The 22,007-nt window shown below is 42.1% G+C and overlaps 1 long non-coding RNA gene across 1 annotated transcript in view; it reads left to right on the plus strand.

The window, feature by feature from the left end:
• The first annotated feature begins 2,934 nt into the window (after positions 1-2,934).
• LOC148224211 (uncharacterized) overlaps positions 2,935-22,007 on the plus strand; it is a 35,755-nt gene continuing 16,682 nt past the window's right edge. Inside the window, exon 1 of the long non-coding RNA XR_015802836.1 lies at positions 2,935-3,035. This is a non-coding gene — a long non-coding RNA (uncharacterized LOC148224211). The remainder of the gene's footprint in view (positions 3,036-22,007) is intronic.

The raw sequence follows: 22,007 nt of genomic DNA on the forward strand, positions 1-22,007 counted from the left end.
TTTTGAATTGGAATAAAAACTTATCAAACTTCAAAAATAAAGCTGTGAAAATCAGCTACATTTTATGTAGGCTTCACACCCTTTAAAAATTCACAAGAAAGCAAAGGGCAGAGATTTTATCACTGGAATCTGAATCAGATTGATTTTCTGGATTTGGCCTTGGCTCAGATCTGAATGTGATATTAAATGCAAAGTCCCCAAAGTCTGCAAATCTGAATCTCTGTTACCCTTGGATGCTATCAGTGTGGGGTGGACTGTATTATCCTAATAGTATGAAAAAGGTGAAACAAGCTTACTTTGCTATTTTCTTTCTTTCTGTGCACTCTGAACTCGTGTTTCATAAAATATTGGTAACTCTGTGAGGAACGTGGTGTACAAATGTAACAGTGACCGTTTGTTGTGTTTTTCTCCTGGGTTCTCGCTCCCTCTGATTAGGCTGTAAACAATGGAGAATGTGAGGAAAACCTGGTCACTTAGACCCTGTTCCATCTTGTGGCATGGAATGCTGACCTCAGTATTTCCAAGCTTGTGTACAAGTTACAGCAGGAGGAAGGATGATAGAGAAGAATGTGCATTTTTTGGCATACTCGATGTACATGTGCATCCATGCAAACCTGATCCTCTCTGGTTGCTAACTTTTGATTCTTTTTCACTGCAGCTCAGAGATAAACACTGTAGCTGAAACACTTTCATGATTTGATGACCAAGAAAAGAGATTTGTGGCCACGTGGATCAAGGAGGAAAGAACCAGTTCTCTTTTTTTGGGGGGGTGTCAAAAGTCCCACTGCAATGGAGAGAGAGAACTTTCAGCCCTTTTTGGGTACACTGTGATCTAGTGATCTTGTCCTCCTCCACTGCACAAGGTGTGAGTGGAGCCTGAAGGAAGGATGACAGAGCTGTTGGGTGGCACTGTCACTTCTTTGCAATTCTGTGTTCCCAAAGCATGGACATGGCCCAGCTCTCCTGGCATGGCAGTGCTGTGAAGGTCAGAGCATGCTGCATTGGGAAGAGGCATCCTCCCTCCTGCACTGGCTGATAGAAATCCCAGGGAGGATGCTAAGAGTTTATTTGAAAATAGATGAAAGCAAGGAAATTAATCAGACAGCAAAAGAAAATTATGTTCTATAAGACTTCAGTGGTTTGAATCATGAGGCAGACCTGCAGCTAGAGGCAGTGGCAGGCTTGCCAGCATGAATATCTGAGAAGAATGTGGAGCAGGACACTCGTGTCACTGAACAAGTCACTGCAGCAGTGACTTCTGGTAAGTTCTCGTGTTTGCAGTCAGTAGTGGGAGGGAGGCAACATGGACGTGCTGCACTTGATGTTCTGTAAATGCTTCCTCAGCAGTTACCATCCATCTGGGAAAGAAGAAGAAACACAAAAAAGAAAGCCCTTTTCTTATGAACAGTGTTCCTCCTCAGTAAACCACTCAAATTATGGTCCTTTCAGAACAAAGCTGAAAATCTGCCAGTTTGGTGCTGCTGAGTACCTCAGGTTTTAGTGCTGTGCTTTAGAGTGTGTACTCACCCTAAAAGAGCTGCCCTGCTCTGTGTTAGCGTGCCAGCGTGTCCCTGGCAGTGTCAGTGCTGTCTGGCTGGGAAGACCCTTACCTCTGAATTGTAAGGTTCAGGCTGCCTTGCCCCTCTGCTTAATTTTTCTGCTGGTAATTTATGAGAGATGGTAGGTGCAGCCAAGAATGGGTAAATTGATCTGTTCACGTAGGAGGGAATACCATAATATTCTGCCTTTTCTGAGAGAAATAAACAAATCTCTCATCTTACAGTGCTGCTGCTGAGAGGAGACTGTGCTGGAGTCTTCATGGCTTGGAAGTGGGTAAATGGGAATAATATGTAGGAGTTATGTGAAAGAAGGCTTAGAAATATGAGTAGGTATTAATGTCTCTGTTTTGGCTAACTCAAACATGTTTGACAGCTCCTCCCATCAGCCTGGGAGAAACAAAAAACGTAAGAATGTGTATTTATATTTTGTAATGAATTTGCTTGGATTCCATTTATTCCAAGTTTACTTTCTGTTAGCAGCCTCCTTGACAGAAAGTCTCCTGGAAAGATGCATTTGAACTTAATGTAGCAGTTGACCCAGGAGAAATGAATTTTAAACTTGCAGTCCTGTGATCTTGCTGTGGAAGCATAATGCCAAGAGTCGCACACAACTCCTTAAACATCACAAAACCCCCATCCCATATGACCTGGCGTTATCATTCCTAACTGCAGTAAAGAATTCTTTCCCAAGGGTCTGGGTTTTTTTCTAGCACAAACAGTTTTCAATAGCAAATGCCTTTGATAACATTTCTAACTGTTTGTTACCAGGAAACATGCAAGCAGAGAGGGGGAGATTTATTGATTGAATGAGATGTTTCACATTTTTTACCCACTGCAACTTGCATCCAGCTGCAGGCCTCAGTCCAGAGGCTGAGATCAGTTGGCAGCAGGGCTGCATGGGGAGCTTCTTGCTGATCCCTTTCCTGGTGTCACTGATGGCTGTGGGATCTGTGGTGGGAGCCATGGCTCTGTAGGGCCACAGAATCTCATCTTGTTCCTGTAGTACCTTGTTATTTTCCTTTGTAAAGACAAATAACTTTGCTCCACACAGGACCCTGTCTGCTGCCAGTTGTCCCCAGCACTGTTTTTTTCCAGTGGGGGCTTGGCCATGCCCTTGAAGGACCACCAAGTTGTGATTCACAGGTTCAGAAGCAGCCACTGGGCAGACAGCTGCTTCCCTTAAAAGGTTACCAGCTTGTATTGCTCCCGAACACACCATCCTTCTGAGCACACCCTGGGAGAACATCCTCACCCAAGCCTTTATAGGAGATCATTCTTCTCTGCCCATGTATTAATAAGCAGGTGATGTCAGCTTGTCACTCCTTTCTTCCTCCAGGCAAAATCTAACCACAATGAGCAAATAATAGATGAGATTTGGAGAGGGGATGCTGATGGCGTTGGAATGCTGGGTGACCCCAGGAACAGGCACTGTCACTGAGTCAGAAGATGACATCAACACTCCTGCTCCGCTGACAGGTTTGCTATCTGCAAAAAAAATGGGCTTAGGGCTGTGCTCCCATTGTGTTCTGGCTAATGCTGGCATTCAGTGGTGAGCAGGGCCGCTGCTCGTTAATCTGATCAAATGATGTTCAACGGCAGGGATTGCAGCATTGGAGATTCTAAAAGAGTGATGCCATGTGCTGGTTTGCAAATGCAAGTGGGCTCAGAGAGGGAATCACCCCCTCACTTCCCTGCTGCTCTGCTTGCATGTCCCACTTGGGGCAGGGCAGGACTGTCCATGCTGTGGGTGTCCCCTCTGGAGAAGAAGCAGCTTTGCTGGCTGGGAAAGAATTATTTACCAAAGTTCTCGTGATTTCAAGGTTTTACTCGTGGCTTCCAATCCTGGAGGCCATCAAAACCAGACCCAGATTGAGAAGCTTATTCATATGTTCATTTTAAGATATCTCATGTAACATTCCAGGGGAGGGGAGATAATACTTAAAAACAGATCAGAGTGCAATCTTCATTCTTCCACTTACATGTGTGAATGGTGATCACTGTGGCTGCTTGGCAAGAAAGACTGGGATTTGTATTCCCCGTCTTCCTGCTGCTGTTTCTCCCCAGCTTTCCCTTTCCCTCAGACTTAAGAGAATTGATCAAAGCATCAGGAGCAGGTGGAACAAAGTGGTCCAAAGAGAAGAAGGGGTTGCTTGTGTGTCTTCCATGCAGTGGCTCATCTGAGAATTTTCAGGATAGAGAATGCAGTTTTGTTGAGATTAGTTTTCAGTGCATATGTGAGTTTGGAAGGATGGCTGCCAGATGAGGAGCCCTCTTCCATGGGGCTTCCACATCCCTCTATGACAGGCTCTGCAACCTGCAGCATTACCCTGTCCTCCAGTCCCCTCTAACTCAGGTTTTAGTGCTGAGCTTGTCTCCACTGGGAGTGTGGAATTCAATGGTGGCCCTGTATATGCTGCTGTGTACCTTGGGACAGAATGCAACCTCATCAGGGACAGGCTGACAAACTGCAAAGTACTCTGACTGCAAGAGTTTGCTACAAAAAAGGTTTCTAGTGAGTATTCTGATGAAAATAGGTGCTGGGTTAGATGTTCCCTATCTGTCCAAGCCTCCTTTCCTCAGGTGACTATGAAACAGAGATAAGCATAAGGCTAATTGCTTTGGCTATGCAAGGTAGAAGAAGGGTAGAAAGTCAAGAACTGGAGATTACTGAACTATTAAGATTTCCCTGGGTTATTCATTCTTCCACTACTAATCAATATGTTGCTTTATAATTGCATGAGCCAAAGATGAAGTTTCACTCTGCCGCATAAAACAATCTCCCATAAATCCCAGGTTGGGATAGCTGGAATCTGCTATATTAAGCTTAATGGCTAGCATAAGTCAGAGGAGAATGCCAGTTTTTTTAGAAGCCTAAGCAGGTATTACAATGTCCTTCTCCTTTGCCCCCTCTGTCTCTGGCTTTGGCTGTTGCAGAAGTTGTTTCAGTGCCACTATGCCACATCATGCATTGCAATAGTGCAGCATCACTCTGTTTAAATTCACAGCAGGTCCATGGGGGACCACCTGAATCCTAAAGAAGTCTGAAGGCCATCCCTTGAAAACACATACACCAATACTGAGTTTTATATAACCCTCTTTTACACATAGGCTAAAGCTAGTACTACCACTCTTTTAAAAGAAGTGCTCTCTCCTTAGGAAAAAAAAAATAATCCATCCTCTTCCAGACAATTATTTCCAGGTCACATAGCAGGAGTGAATGATGTGAAATAATATTTCAGTAGCAGCCCTGAGTAGAAGGGTTGCATAACCAGGCACTGTCCTGTGTCAAATCTCAATGGATGTTACTAAGAAGACAGAGCAATTTTACTCCCACCTAATGTAGGTAGTATGGATTTAGGGTTGGTTACTCATGCAGTTCATTTCATTTTGGCATCCTTGCTTATTGTAGGTGGCTGCACAAGCACCTGTACACCAGTAATTACCTTGTTTGTAATGATAAGGTGATGACTAGAACAGCTTACTTCAAGTGAGGATGTATGAATTTAGCTGACTCTGCTGCTGCATGTGAGCACAGATAAACTATTAATTGTGATGCATCTTGTTCTCCTGCATTTAAATTTAGAATTTGTGACCCCAATCTTTATAAATCTCTTGGTCTGCTTTGCTAACTTTTGTGGTGAATGGTCCATCCAAACATTGTTACAATCAGGAGGGTTTGTGTTACGGGGTCTTGGAAGTTCAAGGGAAAAAAAATTAGTTTCAGTTACATGATTGAATCTGATAATTATAATCAAGCTGTGCTAGCCTCCAGTTTAGGAGCATAATCTGCAGAAAGATTCTCCTTGCCAGGTTTCCAACAGGCTTTGTTAGGTATTGTGACCAAAATAAGCAAACCAGCAAGTTAATGTTCTGACTTCTCTGTTTCCAGGAGGTTTTAGAAGAATCTAGGGGAGGGTCAAAATTCACATCTGCACCCACATTTTAGTTTCTTCTCCCTTTGCTGCTCAGTGGTAGATGAAGTGATGCTGTTCAGCCAACTGCAGTGAGTTGATCCAGATCTGTATCCAAAATCTGTATTTGAAGCTCTAAAAGCCAATGGTGTGCAACTGGTACTTAGCTTTAGTGGACCCATCAGTAATTAACCTAAGATGCTAAATGGCTAAGCCAAGTGGGACAGAGACATTGAGCCTAAACAGCATTGCCTCATTCTTCATTTTTTATTGAAGTGTTCAGAATGTTTTGCCAGGTGCCAGGTTTATTATAAGCAAAATGGCCCTGTTCTGTGGGGCTTTGAGAATGCCTGGGAAAGGATAGGAAGAAATGTTTGTGTGTTTTTTAAATACAGCTCAACTAGGTTCCCTGAGGAAGTGTGGCAAAGGGAGGTTTCCAGGGATGTTTGAAAATGGGAAGTGTCCCTGCACTGAGGTTGAGTTCAGTTGTGAGATTAGGAACAAGGCATGGCCTCAGGAAACAATTCAGAGGGTCTCTTGGTGAAGAGGGCAACAAATACAGCTGTGAAAACTTTTGGGGTTTGAGAACAACGATTTACAAAGAATCCAGTATTATTTTGAGCTGTAGCCTCAAAATCAGTGTCTATGATGCTGAAGGGTTCTACCCATCCCTTTTTCTAGGCCAGTCCATCCCTGCTTGCTTGTGTGATGCCTTTTCTGTTGTACAGGCTAATGCATGTCTTACAGATGAAGATACTGCTTCAATAGGTGGGTTGAAAAATTACCACTTTGTACAATTTGTGAAATGAACAGATATGTGGAAAGTGAGTCCTGCTTTTTATCTTGTGCATGTGGAGTTGAACGAAAGTGGCTTCTTCAATCAGCAGTACATTAGCTTTCACCCCCTCCTCTAGCTGACATCCTCCATCACTGAGCTGCTCTCCTCTTTGATCTGTTTTTTTTTTGTTTCCAAGCAGCTTACTCTTTCATCAAGAAAGATTGGCTTCTCCTGTGGGCAGAACATCAGTAAACACACTAGAGAAAAATGGAAGAGATAATAATACGAATTTATCTTCTGAGTAAGTTCCTGTTCCAGAAAACTGAGCAACATCTCTTTCTCCCTAATGACATTTCTCTAATAACCATTTCATAGAAACAAGGCTATGAACAAAGGAATTTTAATAGCTTTAGGGTGTTTCACTATTCAGTCACTCTTCAAGGTGGAAGGATTTAGATAATAAGATCCCAGCTAGTCCTGGCATTTCTAGCAGGAGCGGTAATAGTTAAATGACGTATGTTAATATATTTTTGCCCTGAATTTTGCTATGGTATGATCAGTTTTTCTGTTAGGAACTGAAGCAAAGCAGAATGAAGTCTGTAGCACTCTTTCAAACAACTGGAAAAAGCCTTCTATAAGTCAAGGTCAGTATTGGAGGTATTCCCTTCACCTATTCGAGAGAGAGTATATTACATCCCTTTCCAGTACAGGAGAGCTCAGAAAGCTGCAGCCCTGTTTGACAGTGGTCAGTTAGATCAGCTCTGCTCTGGGAGTACAGCTCCTTCCGTGGCTGTGCACTGTCTCTCCTGACCGATGGTGCAGAGGCTGAATCCTGAGATGTCTCTGTAAAGCTGCAGACTCCTCCGAGTCGTAAATAAGATCCCATTTTAATTAAAACATTGACATTATAAAATATACATGGCACAATAACTCATAATATTTAGAAACTCTAGTAGGAATTACATAACAATTTGTTATGCAATATTTAAAAGCTGTGATATTTCAGCTGGTTTGCTGCCATTGTTGCTGGGGAGTTGCTTCTCCAGAGTATCCCTGGACCATATCTTACTTGTGGCTATTTTCATAGCAAAGCTGGGCAGATATCTCACTGTGGATCTTATATTTATTGTCATCAGTGGGTGTATTGTGAATACCTCACTCATATTGTGGGCTCCCTTGCTTCATCACTTTGATGCTTGTGAAGTTGGTTCTCCTGTGGATGTGAGCCAAGATTTAATACCTGGCTTGAAATTCATGACTCCTGCTTACAGACAGTATCCTTCCTTCCTTTTAGCTTTTACTTATTACTTTTTAAAGTAAATATATTATAGTGGAAGGGATTATCATGACAGCTGGGGATAAAAGTGTCCTTGACATATAATCATTATCATTTCTCCTTATCATGTGGCAAAAATATGACTGGTTAATATGTGTTTCATGCTTTATAAGGGACATGCCAATATTCCATAGAAATGTTCTGACTGGAGATGGCTGAAGTTGATTGCCTCTTATTCCCCTGCTGTATTCCTTCCTTCACCATCATGTGATGGGAGCTGTGAAAACCTAGGAAGCAGCCCACCTTTCTTGTCTCTACTCTGATTTGGTAAATATAGAGACTGGGATAGGGAGTTTTATTTTTTATATGCCCTGGTAGAGGGTAAGGCTTAACAGGCTTTTTTTAGTCTCCAAAAATTATGATTGTCTGATTATTCCCATGTTTCCTCTACCTATTAAAGGATGACACTTCAGTGAACAACTCCAGCAAATCCACGTCTTACTTAGCAGGGAACACTGTGTTACTGTCTTGCTGCCTGAGCCCCAAATACTGTGTTTTCATTATTTAGGCTCCTACTGACTGTGGGGAAGATCAATAGCCGGTGGTTGGTGGCTGTTGTTGTTATTGCCTGGTGCCAGGTGACACAGTAGTAGGTGATATAGTAGGCACAGAGTTTATGCATAAGAGTAACAGTTCCTCCACGTTCAATTTTTCATCCTTGTACCTGAAATTAGAAGCTGATTTTTGAATACACCACAGTGTACAATACACTCCCTGTTCACTGCAGCAAGATCTGATGAGTAACTGTGGAGTTGGAAGAGGAGAAAGCAGTGGCTTCCAGTAAGAATGAATGACTGGAGGCAGAAGGAGTGGTACATGGGCAGGAAAGAGTGCCAGATACAGGGATTATGTGTGTTATCATGAGTTTTCCTCTTTGCCACTGCTGATTAAATCTCCCAGCTGGACATCAAGAGGGTGAGAAGCTGTGCTCCTTTCATTTAATTCTAAGGTTTTCAGACTGTAGTGCTCTTGCTAGGAAATCTATGCTTTATTTTACTTGCTGCACAGCTGTGGAGGTCTAATGTCAGAGGCAATCATTGACCAGCCAGGTTTCAAAAATCCCACTATCATTTTTTGCAGTATGTTGAATAATTTCCTTTGGGAAATAAGATTTATTTAAGGTGTCTAACACTTGTCCCCCAGAAATGCTGGTTCCTTTGGACATTTTGGCTTTAGTGATGTGACCAGGGCCCTGCTTACTCTCCTTACTCTGGGGAAATGGGATTCTGTGGTCTCACTCCAAGAAGCTTTGTCTGCATCTGGTACTGCAGCCATCTACGCCTAAATAAAGAAAGCACAAAACAGAAAAAGCAGAGAAAGCTGTTTTTCTGTACTTGTAACAATCTTTTGTTATCAGTCTGTGATCAGTGCTGTGGTAATTGGTGACAGCAGCTGAGGAAATGCAGGTTATTACAGGGGGTGACTGTCCCTATCTGTCATCTTCAGTCCAACTTTCTTATCTTCAAATCAGAGCATAGGGTCATTTAAAGCAAGAAAATATTATTGCATTGATGGAACAGGCAGTCTGCTAAGTTCTTGTGTACCAGATGGTAAATGCAGCTTGAGTTGGCAAATTGTTGCTCTTCTTCCTGCCGTGCAAAGGCTTTTTATCTAAAAGCATAATAAAAACAGAAGAGAAAACTGAGGAGAAATTTCTTTAATCAAGCATGAGAGATTTCAAAGAAAATAATAGCAAGAAAAAAAGCAGACAATGGTACAAGGACAGATTCTGCTCCACTGCTTTCTGATTTATTCCTCTTGCATGAGGGCTCTGAGGGACAAAGTCTGCTGATTTTACTCTACCAAGATCCCTAATGACCTCAATAGGAATTTATTCAGAAAATAAGATACCACTGAGCATGTCTGTCCAGTTTTACCATAGTGACTTCTTCTACAAATATTTCTGAAGTTCAGCAATTTTCCTAGAATAATGGGGAATGATGAGAGTTTAAAAAAAGTAGGATTAATAAACAAAAGCTGATGATAGGACCAGTCATGTTGATAATTAGTCTATAATGTGAGACCCTTAAAATTTTAGAGTTGCCTCCAGATACAAATTTTGTCATTCCAGACTAGGGAACTCCTTGGCATTACACTTTAGAAGTGAGTCCTGTTCTGGTGGGGGTTTCATCAGAGGGAAGGATAAATCTTTCCATCTCTAATTTCAAAAAATCCAGGAATCCTCCTGAGGCCTTACCAAAAAAAAAAAAAATAATAATAATTATAGTGCCTCTCCAGAGCATATAATGTGCCTTGAAATGCAATCATTAAACCCTCTGCAAATCGAAATCCCAAAGGCAATCAACATACTTTGGTGGAAATCTTAGGAGACTTAGTTGCCTGGTCTTCATTATGTAAACAAATAAATGCCACTTGTCCTGTAATTTTCATCATAGGATATAGATGTGCTTGGGTTTATATGCTCTCAAAAATTAAGGCTCCAATTTCTATGAGTCCAGCATATCTTTTCAATGATATCGCTCATGGCTGTCTTCTGTAAAGAATTTAGACATTGTGGGGAATGCTTTATTCTGTGAACAATACCAGGGCAGCCTCTGACTTGGTCATGCCCAGATTTAAATGTGGAATCTAAGTTCTTTGATTTGCTTTTTATATTTTTTCAGTAACAAAACTTCCCAACGTATTTCTTTCTTCATGTGTAGGAATGTAAGTAAATGAAGTAATTCACAGTAATTTGGACACAAAGGATTCTGTGAGGGAAAGTGAGGACATACACTGAACTGCCCTCTGTCCCTTGCTTTCCATAGCAGATCCATACCCTGCTCCCAGCCCCATGGATTTGTGCCCAAGACCACAGCAATCCTCATGTACAGTGGGTCAGGTCAGAAGCCCTCCTTCCTCCACATCTGTTCTTCGGCAATGATGCTAAAGCAGATGCCTCAGAAAGAGTAAAGCAAAGGGCAAACATCTAATGATGCTTCTTATACTCTCTAATGATTTGCAGGTCAGGAAATTCCTGAGCCAGAAAACGTATCCGTGACTTTGGAAAGTGGGCCATGTGCCCCAGACAAGTGGTTTGTGATGTGATTGTCCCATTCATTGAGCTGGCATCAATTTGAGCATTTTGATGAATGTAGATTCTTGCCTCAAACTAGAGTGCTTATTTGAGTCCTGATTATTTATCGTTGTTGTGAATTTTCCTGTTTGTGGCCGTCTCATTTAATGATGAGTGCTGCAGATGGCGTATAAATTGAGACATATTTTAAACTAAGTATGAAGCTGGTTGTGTAACCTCAGCTGCCTTGGGATTTGTATTGGGGAGAAAAAAAAAAAAAAAAGTCTTTCCCTGCAAGTACTCAGCAGACAATCACTGCTCAGTGAATGAAGGCATGGATGTCATTTTACATCAGCTATACTTGCTTACATTCCTTGTGGCTGGAGGCAGAATTTAAGAAGCCATTGAATATAGCTGATAGAAGGAGGTAATAAAACAGCACAGAAGGAACAAAGAGATGCAAACTTAAACAGATAATAGCCTCATGCTAAAATGAGCTCTTCCTAAGTCTGTGTTTTTACGAAAAAGAAATTATCCTCCTGTATTGTATTTTCTGCTGCAAAGACTGGAAAAAAAAGATAGCTATGTAGTCATAGTTTAATACACAAAAATCAAAGGGAGGTTTATGTTGTGATATTCTCAGGATGTGATTTACCACTGTGTTTTCCCTGATGTCTATCTTCTTTGACAGCAGAGGGGACTTTGATGGGTAGAGAAAACATTTTTTAAGAGCTGCTATGCAGTTCCTGACCTCCTTTGTAAAGATTCCCAGTTTGCTGCTCTGAGTGCAGGTTTCTTGTGGGTGCTCAGTGGCAGCATTTGTGTTAAAGTTTTTTTACCATCCACAAATGAGTGGAGGATTTCCACCATTCTGAGAAATGACAACTTCATTTCATGTCATGCCCTCATCACATTGTGGTTGCATTGCTTGGTGTGGGGACAAAACCAGCAAGGTCTGGTGGGGAGAGGTGCAGACCTCAGTGACCCAGCAGCTCCTGCAATTGCATTTCAGTTGCCTGGCCTTCCATCAGCTCTTGAACAGGATCATGTTGTAACCCTGGAGCTGGCTTGGGCCTAAGCTACACACCAGAGGGCTGGGAGGAAGACAGTCCTTGGAGCTGCTCCACTGCTGTTGCAGTTGAGATGTGTTCTCAGCTGGGAATGCTTTTCTGAATTTTGTCAAGAAGGTGTGCTGTGGTTCTGGGCAAACTCCCCAGGGACTGTTGTGCATTTTCTCCTGCCTGAGCGTAATGAATTCTTTTGACCTTTGATTTCTTTCTATAACAAAACCCTAGAATAATGTGCACTTTCAAAAAATCCTCACAGGCTTTCAATAAACGTATTTGCCACTTGCAGCAAGAAGTGAGGGTTACTTAGCGCTGAGTTGAGTCAGGCAAGTGAAAACAGCCCTGGGCATGTCCACTTGTGCTAAGATGAGACATGAATGTGGTGGGAGATGGGCTGATCCAGTAGCAGGGATTGTGGCATGGGCACCAACACCCAGCAAGGAGGCACAGGGCACCCCCTGCCCAGTTCTGTGGCCCAGTCACTCTAAGCCTGCAGACCCCTGGCAGAGAGCAGCCAGCAGGCCACACCTAAATATGACACCAGGGAAAGTTTTATTCCTTTAAATAAGAACTGAACTGAAGAAGAAGTGTAAAGTCATTATGGCTTAGATCACACTCATTCTTGAATATCCTCTGGCAGTCTTTTGCTGTTTTGGCACCACAAAGCTGCTGCAGCTAAGCACAAGCAACTATAGTGGGTTACAAATGCTTTTATGTTTTGGGAAGAAGCAGAGCGCTGGTGAAGCAGCTTCAGTCAGTGCTGTCTATTGATTTACACCAACGCAAACTGGGTGTAAAGCACCTCCTGATCGATCCTGTTCTTTCTTGCTGTGCAGAGGGGTAACACCCCAGGGAGGTTGGGGGTTTAATGGAGCTGCTTTAATGAAGCTGCTAACAAATGGAGTAAGTTGTCTCTCACCAGGCCTTTAGGCTGACCCCAGTTTCTCTCTCACAAGACACGTGCTGTAGAGGATGGTGGACCCCATACCTAAGGTGGCCTCTGACTGAGAGTACACTTTATGGAATTTCTGACTGCATGACAAAACCCAGCCACCAAATGCTGCCTGAGCAGAAAGAGGCACTATAGCATGGGCTGATTTGTTTCTATGTAGAGAGCACAATGTTGGTGGCAGCTGATTTCTCATCCCAGGAACTAATTTAGCATCCCCTTCCCCACGTCACTGAAGACCGTAAATTACACTTTAATCAAAACTTGTACATTATTTCGACTGCAGTAGCCAGAATATTTCACCAATTCTCTTTTTCAGCATCTCCCTTGGATCCTCTTTATCAGCAATATTGTTTCATATTAAGTGAGTTTTTTGGTTTACCATTTATGCTCAGCATGAAAATGAGCAAGACACAGGTACACTCCTGAATATTATTTCCCTGTCAACAGAGCAGATAGCCTAAGCTGCAGATTTAACTAAAGGAAAGAAACAAAGATGATGTGAGGAAGTAACTTGTCTGGAAGGTGTGATTTCCTGAATATTCTGGCCATCTTTCACTCATTAGCTTTCAGGCAGCCAAACATGCAGCTGAAGTCCTTGTAGAAAGACATGCCAGATAGAGGGGATGGGGAAAGGGGGAAAGAATTTTTATCACCCACCAGCTGAGCTGGGACCACAGCCTAACAGTGACACAAATCTCTGCTGCAATAAGATTATTTATGGACAGGAGTGTATCTTCATCCAGAGATCTTATAGTTGAATATCCTGTAGCATGCTGATCAATGGATGCTACAGATCATGAAACTGAGGGCTCACCTGGAAGTCACTAGAGGAAGTTGGACAAAACAAGCACTTGAATGCCATATTTCTGCTGCTCAAGTGAATTGCCTAGACTTTGTCCTATTCTTTGCTGAAGTGAGTATGGAGAAAATTAAAGTTTGGACCAGAGACCATTGTCATCCAAGCTGGTCTGTACACTCATGTTTATAAAACAATAAACATTGCAGTGAAAAACAGCGAAGGCAGAAAGTTCTCAGCAGTCTCTTGTGGAAGTGATGGCTTCTGCGAAGTCCTAGCAATCTGAGGAGAAGCAGATGTTTTGATTCTCCACCAGGAGGCTGTGAAATTTTGATTTAGATCTGGCTGTCATTTGTCTGTGCTCACCTTAGCTGTTGTTGTACATCATATGAGGGCGACGCTCTTGGGGCTTCCAGGTTGCCAGAGCCCATTTCTTACGAGGCTCTGAAATGATTCAACTACAGTCAATGAGAAACCTAAACTATTAGGAATGTTGAAATGTTTTGTTTGGACCTGAAACTGTAGAAATCTTTGTCCAACATGCTGGATTCGTGCACATTCCAGGTCCTGGTGTCATTTTCTGTATTTTCTATTATTGGCATTCACATCTAATACAATCATAAAGTTTCAAAGCTTTAATAAATGGAGATGAAAACAAATAAACAGAAATAAGAGCTGTTCTCTGCCTGTCTTGGATCGCTGGCTGGTAGAAGGAGCCACAGGACACAATAAATCATCTGTGTTTGACTGTAGCAAGTGGTCACCAAGGCAAGGCATGGCCCCGCTGGACAATGTTATCTTGTCCATGTGAACAATTCAGGCTATTCCTGGATGATGTATTGGCTTTACAGCATTAATCTTAACCAAATTAGGCAAAAATGCAGATTTTTTTCATTTTACTTTTCTTACTGCTGGTCTGATTTTTGCTGTCAACTTGAGACACCCATGTTGATTTACATGAGCACTCTATCACTGAGGTTTTCTTCATAGCAGAATTCAGGCAACTTTCATATTTTTGTTGGAAGAGAAAGAGCAGAGAGATCTGGCTGAGGCCTGTAATAGGGAATCAGAGGGCTTTGGGTTTTTTCCTTTCCTTTGATATGAATTTCTATATGTTTATGTTATTGTATAGGTTTCAGCAGAGATAGCCTTAGAAAGCACCAGGAGGTGTGTGGACAGCCCTGAGCTGTGCTGTGAGCCCTGGGAGGGAGGGAGGGATGGATGGACAGATGGATGGATGGATGGACAGATAGATGGAAGAGCCCATGGTAGCAGTGCCTTGCCCTCACAGCCTGTCAGTGCCCCATTGGGCAATGTGTGAATCAGAGGGACTTCTGAGATATATTGACTTATGTCCTGTGTTTTTAAAATCAGTTTGAATCCACTTAGAGATCCTGTGCTACAATTACCCTCTTCTTCCCGGCTGCTTATATGTAACACCTGTTTTTTATATTAAATTGCAAATTCTTGAGGGAGACAAGTTCTTTTTTCGGCTTGGTGTATGGTGCCTAGTGCCACTGGGGTTGTTTCATAGGGATTTTGTCTGCTACTGCAATCTAATGATTAAATAACAATGAAAGGAATCTCTGGGGCTAATGCTCTGCTAAAGAAATCTGGATTTCCACTTGGAATTATACTGCTTCATGCCTAAACCTGGGTTTGGCCCAGCTCAGGTAATATCACTTCATGACGAGAAAACTGCACTGCAGCAAGCTAGGGGGTATTGATCACTCCAGGAAATTTGAAGAAAGCATCATAATTAAAAAAAAAAAAACCTAACAATTTTCCCCAGCAATGAATGCAAAATGCTGAGTAAACAGTATAGAAGAGCTCTGGAAACATAATTCCAAAAGTGTGGTGTCCAGGTTTGTCCATATTATTATCTGATGCAAACAGCTCTGGGTCTAGAGACTGCATCTAGGGCAGATACTTGCTTTTTTTTTCTGCCTGACACACTAAGCAGACAGTGGTTGGGTTGTCTGTCTCTTACAGCTGTGAGGCAGAAAGGTGGGTGTCACCCAGTTTCACAGCTACAGTGCTGAACACTGCTCCCTAATGTGAACACATGACATGTCCTGTTCTTCCAGAGCTGGAAAACTTAGGCACATCTTGTGGAGTGCAGGGCTTTTGGCCTTCTTTGTCTGTGAGACAATGCTTTGCAGCCTTTATTGCTACAACTGCATTTTTGTTTCCTTGTTCAGAAACAAGTTATACCTTATTTCAATTAGTTCCACGTCTAAATCCATTGTTTTGTTATTTTTAAATGGGAGATAATACCCACTATTTTGCTAAATGTTATCTTTTTTCCCTGCTGCTTTTATTTCTCCCTCTCTTGTGGGTTAAGAAAAGTGGGAAAACCTGAAAACAACTCAACTTCGATTTCCTGTTCTAAATGGGCAAGGCCCTAAGCATATGTTTGTGTGCTGCTGTCCCAATTGTCTCAGTAAGAACACACCACCTACCAGACCTCTGCAGGACTGCACTGCACTGGCAGAGTCTCCAGTGTTGGCCATGGAGAAAGGTATCAGCTTCCAACCGGTTTGATATCTGTTTTTAATGATAGCTGAACAGCAGCCCATTAAGAGGAGAGGGATAGTGAGGAAACCCTCCTAAGGATGTTATTCAGGAAATGCCAGACTTGCACCATTCACATTTTACACAAGTATGCTATTTCCAAAGCAGGTACCACACAACCTGGAGAACAGAAGGGCAACTTCGTTATAAAGGCTGCATTTTTTACTACATGCTGCAGGAAAACTGACCTGAAATGGAGACAAAAGTTCATTCATATTGTAACCACCCTCAGGAAGAGTGGCTTTGTTTTTTCTGAGAAGATGATATGTCCCTAGTGAGCAAGAGTCAAGACTCAGTTACGTGTAAACTCCTCAAAGCCAGGCTTTGGAATGTATCTAATTTATTGGTCACTCTCTCTTTAGCAACTGATTGGAGGAAGATGTCAGACATTGCCCAGTTTCACAGCTAATGGGTTGAACTTCTTTCCAAAGTAAATATTGGACAGCTTCTAGCTCCTGGTATTTTTCCATTTCTTTCCCTATCTCTCCCTCAATCTCTACAATAGTAAATCAGCTGTGGGGGGAGCTGCGAACTCCTTCAGTTCGACATGCTGTGCTCTGGACTGTTCACCTGGAGTCCTGGGGCTTGCATGAGATCAGGATCTCTGTGTGGATGAAATCACCTCTAGTCCAAGATGCTTGCAGCACAGATCCACACTGACCATGTTGTATTAAACACTCGTTGAGTTGCTCGGGATACACGATGTTAGGAAGTGACTTAATAGAATCTGGGGATTGTTTTCCAAGCTCTGCTGCATTGTGAGTTTGAAGAGCCACTTTTTTCCTTCCACCTTTTTCTTCTCTGAGTATTTCAGTGGCATCACTAAAGCATCTGTGCTGACTGCAATAGTAGCAATAATTCTAGTTCTAGTGTTTGCAGAGTGGTTCTATTGATTTCCTCACTTCCTTATCTTAACACTTTTGAGAGAGTATTGATGAAACATTTTTCCAGAATTTGGACATAAAAGGTCCAGCTGAAATGAGGTCTGCAGATAGCCATGACTTTTGGTCCTGAAGTAGTGGCCCATGTCTTCTGTGTTGGTCTCTGAAGGCTTGGCTCTCTTTTAAAACATTATCAGCTTCAGTGGAGGTAAAGCAGAACAATGTAATGGAGGATTTCACACAGGGTTTTATGTCTTTCTTTCTTCATGACACAAATTGTACCAAAGTGTGGACCAGACACCTCAGATAATGTATTGTGTTGGTGTTAAGAATGAAATTCATGTGAGCAGCAGCATACAGCCCTTGCCTTCTCTTGTCCTGCTGGGGCAAGGAAAGCAAGGCACTCCATTAAATGAAATAAGATACAATATTTGCCAACAAAGCCTTACTTCTTAGCAGTCAAGAAAAAGCACACCAGGAACAATTGCTCTGAATGAATAATGTGATCTGAATTCTATGATTTTATTACATGTTTAAGTGACTTTTTGCTTTGTTCTGCTTCACTGAAATGAAACAATACATTTTCATTCCAGTCTTTTGTCTTCTGATGGTATATTTTTTAATACTCTGAGTTGAGATAAATTTCCTTTGATTCCACAAAACAGATGATAAGAGAGAGAACAAAAAAAATTTTAAGCCTTGTAGTATAAATACTCAGGTAAATTAAACAAGAAATGAGGCTTAAATCAGCTTAAATCAAATTACCTCTTGGTTCTGAAATTACCTCTTAGTAATGAATCAGAGGACCTGACTCCTGTTTCTCATGAACACTTACTTGTGTTTTCCAGCCCTAATAAGTTACTTTTTACTTGCTGGTGCTGCAGTTTCATCAGAGTTTTGCAGGTGAGCTCATCTGCTTGTGAGGCAGGTACATCCTGTCTTCAGTTCAGTGATGATTAATCCAGGGCACAGTGTTGCAGAAGGACACAGAGGGTGAGCCAGGGCAAAGCCAGTAAGCAAATTCAAGACTCTGTGCCTTGCCTAACCCTAACAGCAACAACAAACGAGGTCATTTCCACGGGGTCCTGAGTATGGCTTGTACAGCAGGTCGGTAGGTTTGTGTAATTTTAAAAAGATTTAGCAATAGATTTGGGTGTAGTATGAGCACATTGTTGGATTTTAACCCATTTCTTGATTCCAGCTAGGTTTGAGCTTCAAAAGCAGCATCCAGAGGGACAGGATGTATTTTTATTTGCCTTAAAAAGAGCAGCCAGCATGACATCATCCCCTTCAATTAGGCAGGCAATGATCTCTGCAGTAGAGGGGGAGGGAACACACTGCCTCCAAATCTGTTGCTCTAGAGGTGGCTGAGTGGATGTGAATAACAGAAGTGATCAAAAGGGAAAGATCTTCAGTAGGGAACACATAGTGGGGTTGCAGAGGGGAAGAGTCTTGCTTTGGCTTTGCAGGGAAGAAAGAAGGGAAAGGTGCAGGAGTCATGAGAAACCAAAGCATGAAATACACACAGGGAACAAATGGTGGGTAGCTTTAACAACCATTTCAGCAGGGTCAGAGAAGAATAAAAGGACTTATTGAGTCCACTTGCTGAGACAGAATACACACAGTACTCATTTGGCTGGCAGAATGGAAAATGGCAGCAATCCTGGGAGTTAAAGAACAACCCTTGGGCTGCAGACACATGGTTACTTGCCAATGAAAAATACAGTGAATTAGGGACAACAGAAGAGAAGCAGCTCTACTTTGGTGTCATGTTTTGCCTTGTCCTTTATTCTGTCTGTCCTAGTTGCTTTTGGAAACATCTAAAACTTGCAGTAAGAATGCGGAAGTTCCCTTCTAATTTTCAAGGCACACTTTTGAGGGACCTGTCATTCTTCTGCTGCATGAAATCATCTTGAAGGGTAGTAACAAGATACAGAGAGAGTTTGAGGCCATTCATACCGGACTAGTTATTTCCAAAGCTACTGAAATCCCTCCCAAGCAAGAAGTTGTTTCAGTTCAAAGCAAGTTACCCAACATTTGCTCCTTCTTGCCGCTGAACATTCACAAAGCAACTGCCATCATGATTTTTATTTAGGGTAGGAAGTACCCTGGTATCACAGGGCCCGTGCAACAATAGAGCCCTATCTTAATGTCTGCTGTGTGTTTTCACTCTTGGTTGTAAATGTTGCAGAAGACAGATTTGACACTCTTTTTGTTAAGTGAGCACCGGATTATCAAGAGCTTCATTTGGGGGCTCAGAGAACATCTCCAGGAATCAGTCCTTGTAACTTTCCACTTAGCTTCTCAATGTAGATGATTGTAGCACAACCATGGACTGACCCTGCTTCCAGCCTTGTGGAAAGTACATCAACAAGGGCAGATGTTTGAATCTTGCTGAACTTCAGCTCCTTTAAAAAGGGAAACTACCCCGATCTAAATTACTTGAAGCCTCTGTTCTGTACCTATTGGAACTCCATTCAGAATGAACTCAAGGGATATTGGGGAAACTGCCCAAAGCGTTCCAGGCAGGAAAGAAGAGAGCTGAAAAATAATGGTGTAGTATGCATTTAAAGGCCCATTTGGATCCATGTTGCAGTACAGGCTAAAGATCCTGGGTTACTTTAGCCAGGTACCTGAAATATCTCAGGTTATCAAGGCTATGTTTTCCTGTCATACCTAAGACAGGGAATAGAGGCACTGAGAGAGTTGCTGTAGACAAATAATCATCGTTCAGAGTTCAGAAAGGATGTAGCTCAACAGTCATTATTCTCACCTGCTGGCACATCTGTGTGACGTTGAATTATTGCATGTGACGTTGAATTATTGCATGTGGTGAGTGTGTGCTGTGCTCAGGCCAACTCTCACCAACTTCCCAAATGCAGGTGCAACAGATAAGTGTATCCAGCATTTCCAGCCAGGTCCTAGGACTTTGCTGCTAGGCACCTCTCACTTCACTTGCCCTATAAAAGAGGACTTCACCAAGTGGCTTGGCTTTTTCTTGTAATAGACAATGGTAATCAAAGGGCTATATCATTCCCAACTCAGATTATAGACTCCTTGTAGTGTCGTGGGGCATTATATATATATAAGTCAGTGAGGGCTTTTGTTGCTAACAATTGCAAGAACCAAAGTTTATATCTGGCTTTAATTAAAAAGCATGCTAAGGTCAGTATTGGGGGAACAGTCAAAGGCTCCATGGGATTTGGCATATTGTTCTGAAATTTTTTAGTATCTGCTAACCTTAACTAATTTGCACACAGGACAACAGATTGTCTGGGATGTTCTGAGGTGCCATATTGTCAAGCCCCACCAGTTTTCTGGATGTTGCACTAGGAATGTTTCTTCTTGTTTGTGCATCTTTCATCATGAAAGACCAAGCTGTGTAGAAACAAACAAGCCAAGTTCAAGCTGTGATCTCTTCTGCCAAGCTAGCACCCAGCAGTCCTATTAATTATGTCGATTCTGGCTAGGGATAAAAGGGCTAAACAAATGAACTTTAAAAAAGGCATGAGGAGAGTCTAATTGTACAGGAGGGAGTAATTGTACAGCCATGTCTTTAGTTCAGAGCCATTCAGCTCCCTGACATTAGTTCTGTATTAGTAGATGTGGTTTTGTTTCCATGTAAAACACCTGGTAACTGAACTGAGGCAAGATATTTTAAAGAAGTGTTTTAATAGCTTTTCCTCACAAGAAGCAGAGTTCCATGGCAAACACAAATTAGCCAGGCCTGGCAGATTTTGTTATCCATATCGCCTTGGAGCGATTGCCTCAATTCCCTTCCCTTTCTTAGCAGTGATCTTGCCCTCTAAGTGTCCTTAGCTGCCTGTTACTCAAGAACATGTAGCACCCAAACGGGGTGCTGAGGCACTCAGTGGTGTTTTATGGCCACCATATTTCCCATAAGCAATCCTGCTGGTGACAGGAGAGGCTGTAACAGCACTTTTGCTGAACAGATTTTTTTCAAGGTGATGAACGGGTCTTTCAGAGATTATAAACTTCACTTACAATGTTGAGAACTGTCAAAGAATGCCAAAGAGCTCTTTTTGGTCTAGGAATATCATCAGAAGTCTTACAGCTTTTTGGTTAGATGCAGACATTCTGTAACATTTCAACACTATCAGCCCCTGCCAAGTGCAGAAGAAAATCCCCAGCCAAAACCCTTGGTGGATGTAGCAACATATAAGATTCAGATGTTTGAGGTTAGATTAGCAAAGGGCTGCAAAGCTCAAGATGAGTTACAGCATCATGTTCTCCATGACTTTATCCATCCATCCATCCATCCATCCATCCATCCATCCATCCATCCATCCATCCATCCATCCATCCAATTGAAAGGATTTTATAAAAGTTAATTACTGCCATCCCAATTAAAAATGAAGAAGTAGAGGCATTAAGAAACTTGCTGAGGGTAACAAAACTGGGAAGAGCTGGAAACGGGGTCTGCAATCCAGGAGCTGGGTGTTACTCAATATCCTGGGGCCCTGTCACCTCTCAGCAGCTCAGAGGTGAAACTAACTTCTCTGAAGCTGTGAAATTTTGACAGTTGACTCCAGTGAAGCAAAAATACAACCCCATAGGATTATTCTGCCTTTATTCAAATTATTCTAACTCTTTGAGACAGTCAGTCTCTGTCGACTCTTTAAACGTCCCAGAGGCTTTGGTCTTTCCTCTGTCCTGGGGCATATTTTCTTCAGAAGAAAGCCCAGACTGGGCAGAGTGGTGCAGTCCACCTCTGCTGTGGTGTGGCCTGCAGGCTGTACCTGCTCCAAAAACTAGACAGGAGCTCATTAACTTCACTACATACATTGCATAAAAGCCCTTTACTAAATAACCTTACGTAAATGTATATCTTTTTAAATACATTAATTGCTTCATTTGTCTTCTTGTATTTTTTCTAAAGATGAAACAAAAAGAAGTGGGAGTGGTATTAAGTAAAGTTTTCATCACTTTATTGTGTTGATCAATGAGTATTACCGCAGTTATGAATGCCAAGAAAACAAATACACAATCACAACTGGGGATGCAAATAAGCTTCTATTAACTAGAGCTCTAAAGATCAGAGAAGCCTGTATTTCTTGGACCATGTTCTGCTCACTTTATTCCTTTAGGATTATAAAGAATTGAAGATCTGGAAGCA

The sequence above is a fragment of the Sturnus vulgaris genome, chromosome 3 (genome assembly GCF_052056855.1).
Source record: "Sturnus vulgaris isolate bStuVul1 chromosome 3, bStuVul1.hap1, whole genome shotgun sequence".
Taxonomy (NCBI): domain Eukaryota; kingdom Metazoa; phylum Chordata; class Aves; order Passeriformes; family Sturnidae; genus Sturnus; species Sturnus vulgaris.